At 31.7% G+C, this 9,624-nt stretch overlaps 1 long non-coding RNA gene across 1 annotated transcript; it reads left to right on the top strand.

Annotated features, from left to right (window-relative positions):
* Positions 1-5,299: 5,299 nt before the first annotated feature.
* LOC136064441 (uncharacterized) lies at positions 5,300-8,459 on the top strand. The gene is made up of 2 exons (XR_010626045.1): positions 5,300-5,463; positions 7,549-8,459. It is a non-coding gene; the product is annotated as an uncharacterized LOC136064441 (long non-coding RNA).
* Positions 8,460-9,624: the final 1,165 nt, after the last annotated feature.

The following is a 9,624-nucleotide window of genomic DNA, read 5'->3' as shown; positions in this document are numbered from 1 at the left end:
CCTTGTCTTTATATAAATGTCTTACCCTCAGGTGATGAAGGTTATAACACCAGTTCACGTCGTGGTGAATCAGTCTCAGCCCATTTTCTCATTCAGGTATCTACACACCTAATATCCTAAATACATTCACGGCGCACTGAGTAGGGCCAGGCAAAATGCCTGAGGTAATTAAGGGTTATCGGCCTCATAGAGATTCTCATCCCTCCTTCTACGAAAGCAACTATCGGGATCACAACTTCACCTTCCCTCCTCCTAAGGTACCATTCTCCCTCTTCACAATACTTCAAATTCACATTATTGGGTATCCCATAGTCAACCCTGAATTTGTTCATCATTTCATCGGACTCGACCAACTTCTTAAACTTACCCATTCCCCAAGACAACTAAAGTTCTAAACGAGAAAAAGAAGAGTGAAATCGAGAAAATTTGGATCACTAGGAAAAGAAGACTTACAGAAATATGACGGAACCCTTCAGATAGTGTGCAAGTCGAGCCAGATTCAAATTATACGCGTCAATAATTGTAAGCGCGAAAATGATGAAACCTTAAGTCCAAACAGGTATATTTACTCCCCCTTAAGTTCCCCAAATGTACCGCTTGCTCATAAAAGCAAAAGATCATGTCGTTGAAAGTGGGAAACGTGCTGCCGCAAAATTTAATGTGGCGCCCATTAAGTCTTGAAACGCTAAAAACGCGCGTTGGGCAGTCAAAAGGCCGCCAGCATCAGTACAACCGAAGTGGGACAATTCGTCAATGGACCCGCGAGTGTCAAAACCCTCCTCCCCGTCCCAGGGAACGTGCAGCAGGGTTTTGAGGGGCTATTGTGGGGCCTATGAGCCTGATAGCCTCGGCCCATCATGAAACGAGCCAAGGCCCAGGCCGAGGTGCATAGGCCATTTTTTGTTGTTAGGCTGAATTGGGGAAAGCCTCTTTTCCCAATCCACGCCGAGGACCACCTCATCCTCGGCCTGACGAGGGGGATTTTAGGAGAGACTAACCCAAAGTAAGCTGTCATTCTCACATTTAATGCATTCAACTAACTCCCCTGGCCGCATTAATGGGGAGGTAACCCCTTGGCAGGATAACGTTGATCAGAGTGAACCACTTGAGTACCGATAAGGCCTCTGATGGGACGGACGACCAGAAAAAAGGCCAATAGGTGATCAACAGATGAAGGAGGAGATAGGAAGATGAAAACTATATAAGAAAAGCTAGTAAAGTAAGGAGAGGGGGGAAAAAGAAAAAAGAAAAAGTGAGAGACCCATCAGGCCTCCTCGGCTACAGGCCGAGGAGCATTCCCCCGTTTATAAAGAACCCTTAGCATTTTTTATAGAAAAAGTTCATGCATGGTGATCGACGGCCAGCACTAAACCTCGTAGCCCACTCTCTATAAATTTATGTTTGGGCTTATTGGGCTGAAAAACCCATCACTCAGGGTCAAAAAAAATTTAATCAATATAACAATCAAACAAAACAGAACTCAAGAAATTGAAAAAATAAATGAGAGATTAGGGAAAAAGGTAGCCAAACCTTAAACCATGCGGCAAAACAGTATTTAACAAAATCTTTGTTATCTATCTATTTTTTTCTATTTAAAAAATGCAATAAATAATTCCATTGAAACCATAATTTCACTTTGAGAGAAATCATCAATAAATCTACACTCAATAGTAATCAACAAAACATAAAGGCAAACAAAAAAAGTGCAAACCTAACAAAAATCTGCCAAACAAAAATAAAATCTAACCAATACAACAATCAAAGAAAACTTCACTCAATAAATTGAAAAAAAAATAAATGGGAAATTAAGGTAACAGGTAGCCAAAAATAAAAGAAGAACCCTATTAAGGGACATAAGTTATCCTACAATTGTATTATGACTATTTGATAATTTGGTAAGAGCTAAAACAATAATATAGAAAAATTAAATAACCACAATTTTCATCAATCAAATATTGTCAAAAGCATAAATGGATAACAAACGAAATCTAGGTCCACCACTTCATAAAATGGGAAATAATACGCACTAGCTTTTCCAACTTCAACACAAAACTATCAAAAGCATAGATTATTTTGTATGAGCAATACACACATAAGTAGTAGTTATTATTCTATAATGTAAATGTTACAAACTAACTAAATAAATTATGAAATATGTAAAAGCATACCAAAATTTTTTGTTTAGTAGGTTGCTTTATCTCTTGAGATAAAGAATATACTTTTATTATATATATATATATATATAACATTTAGAGTTAACTTGCACAATTGCTGATTTTTTTTTCTTTTTTGAGGGAGAACAATGGCTGAACTTATGCTTCAGATATTACTCACACTTCATAAATTAATATTTGAAAAACTTCCAAAAATATCCAAAAAATATAATAATAATAGTTCTTCATATATTAAATCTTTCTTATAATACCTTTATAACCCCCGCACTATCAGTGCTCTTCATAAGGATGAGCCCTCAAAAAAAAGAAAGAGAAAAAGAAAGCTTACCTCGAAGAACACTACCAAAATCATCACATTGGAAAGCAAAGGTCGGCAATGGTGGAAAAAGAGATATGTCCTCAGGATTAATACCATTGCGTCTGACACTGGAAAAAGAGATAAAATTAATATCTTTAATTTACTTCTACCTGAGAGTCTTTAATCACATGAACACATATCTGATGCTTAATACCACAGATATAACATTTGAAACAACTAAACCACTCAATTTCAAAAACAATTCAGAGAAAATCACAGATCTGAAGTGAATCAAGAAAAATGCGAAGCACGTGACTAAATGTCATTGATAAAAGGCACAAATCTGAACAAAAAACAAACAAACACACAAGAAAGGAGAATCATATTGACAAACAAACGCAGATCTAATGAAAAAGCAAAGCAGCAAAATCGTAACAACAAAAACAGGCTAAAATTTCAGATCTCATATAAAGTCAATAAAAATGCTACTTCATACCACAGTGAAGTTCGAAAATCACAGATCTGAGAAATCAAATACACACATACTTGTACAAATTCATAGCAAATAAATAGCGAGCAAGAGTACGAAGAAGAGAAGAATACCTGGATGCCATGCTCAAGGCAGTAAAGCTCCCAGCAAGCATTTCCGACCTAAATACCGGCCTGGCCAATATGGATTGAAATGCACTCTCTCATTTTCGATTTGAAAAGAAAGAGAAGGAATTATACAACAAAGAAATTGAAGAAAAAGTTGACAGAGGCTGAGGCTCTCACTGTAAAACGAAGGCGTGGGGAGCTGTATTTCTAATTTGTGTACAAAAATACCCAAAGGCATGCATCATTGATACCGAGATATTCTTTTGAAATTCCATAGCATCCATTGAAGAAGAGGGGAGCTGTATATCGAAGGAGAGGAAGGATTTTGGGTTTTGAGAAGGAGAGGATGAAAGGTGAAGAGCAGAATGTTTTATACACCCCAAAAAACTAAAAAAAATAAACAACATTAATCGACATTTACCACGTTACACACAATTAGAGTTTTAATCGGTGTGTACACGTGCCACATAATTAGAATTTTAATTTTAATTTTAATTTCACACTTTGAGTTCACTTATTATTATATACTAGTATTATGCCTGTGCGATGCACGACTTAATAAAAATTTTTGATAATCTAATTAAATTTAATAATAAATAAAATGAAAAAAAATCAAAATTTAAGATTAAAAAATGAATAGTACTTGTACACTTAAAATAAATTTAATTTTTTTTCTTATTTTGATATTTAAATCATTTGTTTTAGTGTTGATTTTCATTCAAATAGTTATAAGTTATATCAACCCTAAACCAACTTATGTATCCATATGTAACATTCTAAATTAATAATAAATAAAAATATAATACTCTAACTTAATGTAACATTCTAACTTACTAATAAATAAATATAACACCCTAACTTAAAGTAATGTTTGTAATTGTATTGTGTTTTAGCCTTTAAGAACACAAATATATATATATATATATATATATTTTTATCATAATAAAACACAGATATTAATATTACACATGAAAAAATAATGAATTCAATAATTGAAAAAATATCCAAAATTTTGAACTTAAAAAAAAAAAAAAAAAAAAACCTGAGTTAAGTAAAAATAGACTTATATAGAAAATTGGATAGATAGATTCTCTCGTATCTAATTTCATGTTTGAAAGCAAAATTTTCTTTTAATTAAAGAATATAGATTACATGGAATAAAATACCAAACAAAAGCCATAACAAATTAAATCCATTATAAAATATTGATGTCAACAACAAATAATCATGTAATAAGAAATTAAAAAAAATAAAAATATATTGTTTGCTATATTGACTTCTAAAAAAAACACTAAAAGGTGTGATCAAACATAGAATTTCATCCTATCTATAAAACTTGTTGACAAAAATCATATTATATATAATAAAAAGGCAACAAATACACAAAATCTATTCAATTTGATGAAAGAAAAAAAATTACCTACAAGGTTGTAGGTAGGGCAAAGAGGAGAAAGGAATAATATAGCAAATAATTGTAAAGTACGTAGTAGAAATAATGAAACACCAAAAAACTGTGTGTGTATATAGTGGGAATTTTAGGTTGTGAAGAAGATGATATGAACAAAAAGAAGTAGTTTAGGTAAACTCAAATACCTTTTTTTTTTTTTTTTTTAACTTAATTATTAGGAAAAAGATGATATAAGATGCAAATTTATCCACACACAAAAAAAAAAAAAAAAAAAAAGAAAAGAAAAGAAACGTAGGAAAAAAAATGCAAGTTCTACCTTTTTTTTTCTTTTACGTTTTTTAAAGAAACATATGCAAATTTGTATATATGATTTCAATATACAACGGAAGCTCTTTTTCCAATTGTGGGAGTTTCAATTTCTAAGTGGATGTATTAGACCTCTTTTATGCCTCTTTTTTGTAGTATAAGTTATTGCAATTTAAGATGCTAAAACCTCTTTTTTAGTTTTTTTAGTGTTGTTTTATCTCTCTTTTTTATTTAAATTATATCCTTAGATAATTCTACTCTATTAATTTTAGGCTTTATTGATCACATTTTAAATAGACACAACTTTTATAGTTGTAAATCAAATATTACTTTATTTCATTACTTGATTTGTCATATTTATCTAAAAAATATGTATATATTTATTCTTAAAATCTAAAAATTTATTAAAATTTCTACAATTTGGTGAAATCACATAGCGCAACTACAGCGTCTAAACCTAACTTTTATTATATAATATAATATAATATGATATATAGATATAGACTAGCCACAAAACGGTGTAGTATTGGCTATCAGCCTTATTACTGCAAATTTCTCTCAAGCTCTCTTAGCTCACGTTGGCTCTCTCTCTCTCTCTCTCTCTCTCTCTCTCTCATGACTTCTTCACTCTTGGACTGTCTTTCACTCTTCTCTCTCACGCCTAGCATTCTCTCACAAAGGTAAACTCTGTTTTAATTTTTGTTTCATGGGTTTCTTTTGAGTTGGATCAAATAACTATGTTCTTAAAATTGTGATTTTATTGGATAATTTCTTATTAATTTTGATTTTATGGGAAATAACATGTTATTTGTGGTGGGTTTCGGATCTGAGGGTTTTTTTTCTTAAATTTTAAAATTTCAAAGTATTGCTCATAACGTGTTTGATAAAGTGCTTGAATGAGTCTAGATTGTGAACTTGCATAAATTTGTATATTTTAGCTATATATGAATTTGTGTTTCTTGTTTATTTTTATCTAAACACTTGCAATCCTTTAGTTCGTGATATATGGATGAACTATGTTTAAACCTAGGCTTTGTGATTGTTTATTCTGTGTAAGTTTGATTTTATGGTCAAGTTTTTGATGATTGGTTTGTGTTTGTGATTTTTATTGGATAATTTCTTGTTTTTGTGAATGGGTTTCTGATTTGGGTCTTTTTTTTTTTTTTTTTTTTAACTAGAATTTTAAAGTTTAAAAGAGTTGCTCACAATGTGTTTGATAAATTGCCTGTTTGATTGTGTGTGATCAAACTCACATGAGTTTGTGCAGCATCTCACTGTGTAGTTGTCTCTCTCTTTGCTTTATTTATTTATTAATTATTTTTTTGTATGTCATCGTGAAGGAATCTAATGATTGAAACTAAACAATGAGTTGTCGGGAGTTACTCAACATCATGAAAGATTTTCATATGATTAGATTGTGCCCTGCTCTATAATTATATATAAAACACAACCTGAGATGCTGTTGCATATTCACATGTGTCTTTCTGTGTGTGTCTCACGTTTCATTATCCAGGAGCACATTTTTTTAAATATATTCTGCTGCTCTAGTTGCATATTCACATGTGTCTTTCTGTGTGTGTCTCACTCTTCATTAAGTTCCAAATATTACTTGATAAAGTATCAAAGTTGTATTTTTTTTTTGTCTCTGTTCTTTGTCTTAGGTGTGCTGTTGTTTACTTAACTCTGATTTTTCTGGCTTTTGTATGTCATTTTATAATCTGATACTATGCTATCTCAACCATGATTCCTTCCTGAGCAGTGTGTAATCTATCACCAGGATATTATTTACTGTGTCACTTGCATAATCTTCCCCTTGTTGGACTTAAGCTATATAGTGCAAGTTGGATAAATGCGTTGTTGGGAACTGGTATACGAAAGTGCCTGTGCTTCACTTTTTTTAACATATTAGAATTTCTTCCTTTAAGAAGTGTTTAGATATGGAACTGTTATAGTCTTGATTGAAACATGCTCTCACACTGATGTCAATTATGTGTAACTTTGTAAACTGAAAATTATGTGCATAAAAGTTCAAGGCAATTTAATCAAGAATTATCCAAGAAATATGAACGTGAAATTTTCATTTCCAGTATATTGCATATTTAAGGAATAGTTGAGGTAAGTCTAATCCTATTCCTACTAAACACTCATATCTAGTTAATGCACTGTAATTCCATAACGAGAAAAGTTGGGTACATTATCCTTGACAGAGCTCATAGCTTTTAATGTGGAGTAATAAAGTGGTTATGGTTGCTCTTGATGATTTTGCCTTTGCAAGTATGATCCCTTATATACTATGAACATTTATTCTTGAATTCTCAAACTTAAGATCAATTTTTAATCCTCAAGTGAATCCACAACCTTAAGATTAAGGTTTACTCCTCTTAATACTTTGGGCTCATTGAATGATATTCAACCCAAGGTCCAAGGTGTAGTCCACCTATTGGCATGTGTTATATAATACCTGAACTATTCCTTAAATATCAAGTGTTATATAATACCTTGAAACTCATGTGTTATATAACACATAAGGTGTAAAAGAGGATCGAACCTTGATATATATATATATATATATATATACACATAACCCATGATATATAAACGGTTACATCTTGGCACCTTTGATATTGTGACTTTAGCTTTGTGTGTAAAGGGCTATATATATATATATATATATATATGTTACTTTGTAGAAAGATATTTCTAAGGATTAATAGAATTAATAGCTTTGTGTGTAATGGGTTTATTTTGTTGTCATTTTTTAACAGGCTAAACCTAAAGCAAAAGAACTTAAGAACAAACAAATTCCAAACTATGACAAATTGGTTGAGCTTTATGGAAAAGAAAGAGCAACTGGAGAACAATCTAAAACTGCATCGGAGATGAGGCAACGGTGGGCTACTTTAACCAAAGAGGGCTCTATGGAGAACAATGAAGATATTGATCCTTTTGTTGCTCAAAATGAAGTTACTTTGGAGAGCTGTGATAATGTGGGTGATAATAATACAGGTGAAGCCTCCTCAAAAGCCAAAAAGAGAAAAACATCAAAAAATGAGGACATGGAACAAATTATGGGAGCAATTCAAGATGTTGCTTTAGCAATGAGAAAAGGAAATTCAGCACTTAGAGAATGAAATTTAATTTTTGAGAGGAGTTTGGCACGTCTTCCCATTCCTGAGCAAGACATGTTCCATCTCTTGGATGAGATAGGAATTGATTCTAGATTGCAAATGAGGGCTTATCTCTATCTTATTAAGAATCTAGATATGTTGAGAGCTTTTATTGGCTATCCAATGGAGGAGCACAAGGAGCTATTGTTCACAGTGATGTCTGATCCTTAAATTTCTCTAACAATTAGACAAGTATATGTTCCAAGACAATTTCAGCTTCTAAAAACTTTTTTCAATTGATCTCTAAACTGTAAACTCTTGGGATTAATTTTTCTTTGGCACCAGCTTGTGTTTTTTTTAGTTTTGCTTTCTGAAACAAATCTGTTAGCAAGTACAGATATGTGACAACTCAGGTAGAAGTACTTCAATAACTCTTGATCATTGGATAGATCATATTGATATTATTGCTTAGATATCAGCTAAGGCTGTCTGGTGAACTTTGCTGAGTTATGCTGTAGTTGACTAAACTTATCTGATTTCTATACACTCTCTTTTTTGATTGTTGGATAGATCATATTTATACTCTTTCTTAGACTGATGCTAAGGCTGTCTGGGGAACTTTGCTGCATTACGTTATGGTAGGCTAAACTATCTTGATTGTTGCTAAAATCATCTTCTTCCTCCTTTTTTCTTTTTAATTTATCATCTTCTTGATTCAATGATATGTTCATAGCTGATGATTATGAGAAACACAACCTTGGTAAAGCATGGTGTTAATGTACAAGACATTGACCAGACTAGTTGGTGACCTTTGGCTCATGTCCATGTTGTCTTATTTATGTGACAAAACATTTGTGATGCTAACTAGTTCACGGTAACTTGAAATATTATGTGCAAAGACATGAGAATGGTAGTGAGTCCTCTCAGTCCTGTGTTCTTGTCTTATTTTTTGAGTTAATTCATAGAGTTACTTTTCCTAACTTTTTTTTTTTTTTTTTGGTCTCAATTCTTCTCCGAAACCTCAAAAAACTAAATTTACGTACTAAGCAAAATAAAAATAAAATAATAAAAATAAATGAAAGAAACACTCAAAATTCAATATTTTGTTGATTTTTTCAATAAACAAACAAACCAAACATTTTTTTTCTTATTTTAATTATTATCAATTAAGGATGGGGTTTTTTTTTTTTTTTTTTAGTATAATAAAAAAGCAGTAAAGTTATTTAATCATAAACCAATGTTGATTATTTAATTCACATCAGAAAAAAAAAATTATCAAAAAAAAAAATATTGCATGCTATAGTCATAATTATTTAATCTAACAAATTAATTATAGACCAATGTTACGCGTCCATTTTCAAATAGAGGTAAATTTGTTTATTTAAATAATTTTTTCTTCTTTCCATCATAATTTTTAAAACATCCAAATAAGAGGAATAGCTAATTACTTCCTTCTTTCCCCCTTATAATTTTAAAAACATCCAAATAAAGTGGAAAATAACCATTATCCTCTAATCTCCTCCTCACTATTTTCCTCCCCTCTACTTCTTTCCCTTCTAAACTTCCAAACAGGCTATAAGAGTCAACCCATTGATGATTAGTAGAGACTAAGCATGGGCCTAGCTGTAGAAGCATCTAGATTGGATTACCACCAAGCAATCCCACCTAGAAAGGAGCGTTCACAGAAGCTCATTATCTCTCATATCAACATTAATTAGATAGATATCCCTTCCT

The sequence above is a fragment of the Quercus suber genome, unplaced genomic scaffold (genome assembly GCF_002906115.3).
Source record: "Quercus suber isolate HL8 unplaced genomic scaffold, Cork oak 2.0 scaffold_689, whole genome shotgun sequence".
In the NCBI taxonomy this organism is placed as follows: domain Eukaryota; kingdom Viridiplantae; phylum Streptophyta; class Magnoliopsida; order Fagales; family Fagaceae; genus Quercus; species Quercus suber.
This window is presented reverse-complemented; position numbering and strand designations above follow the sequence as displayed.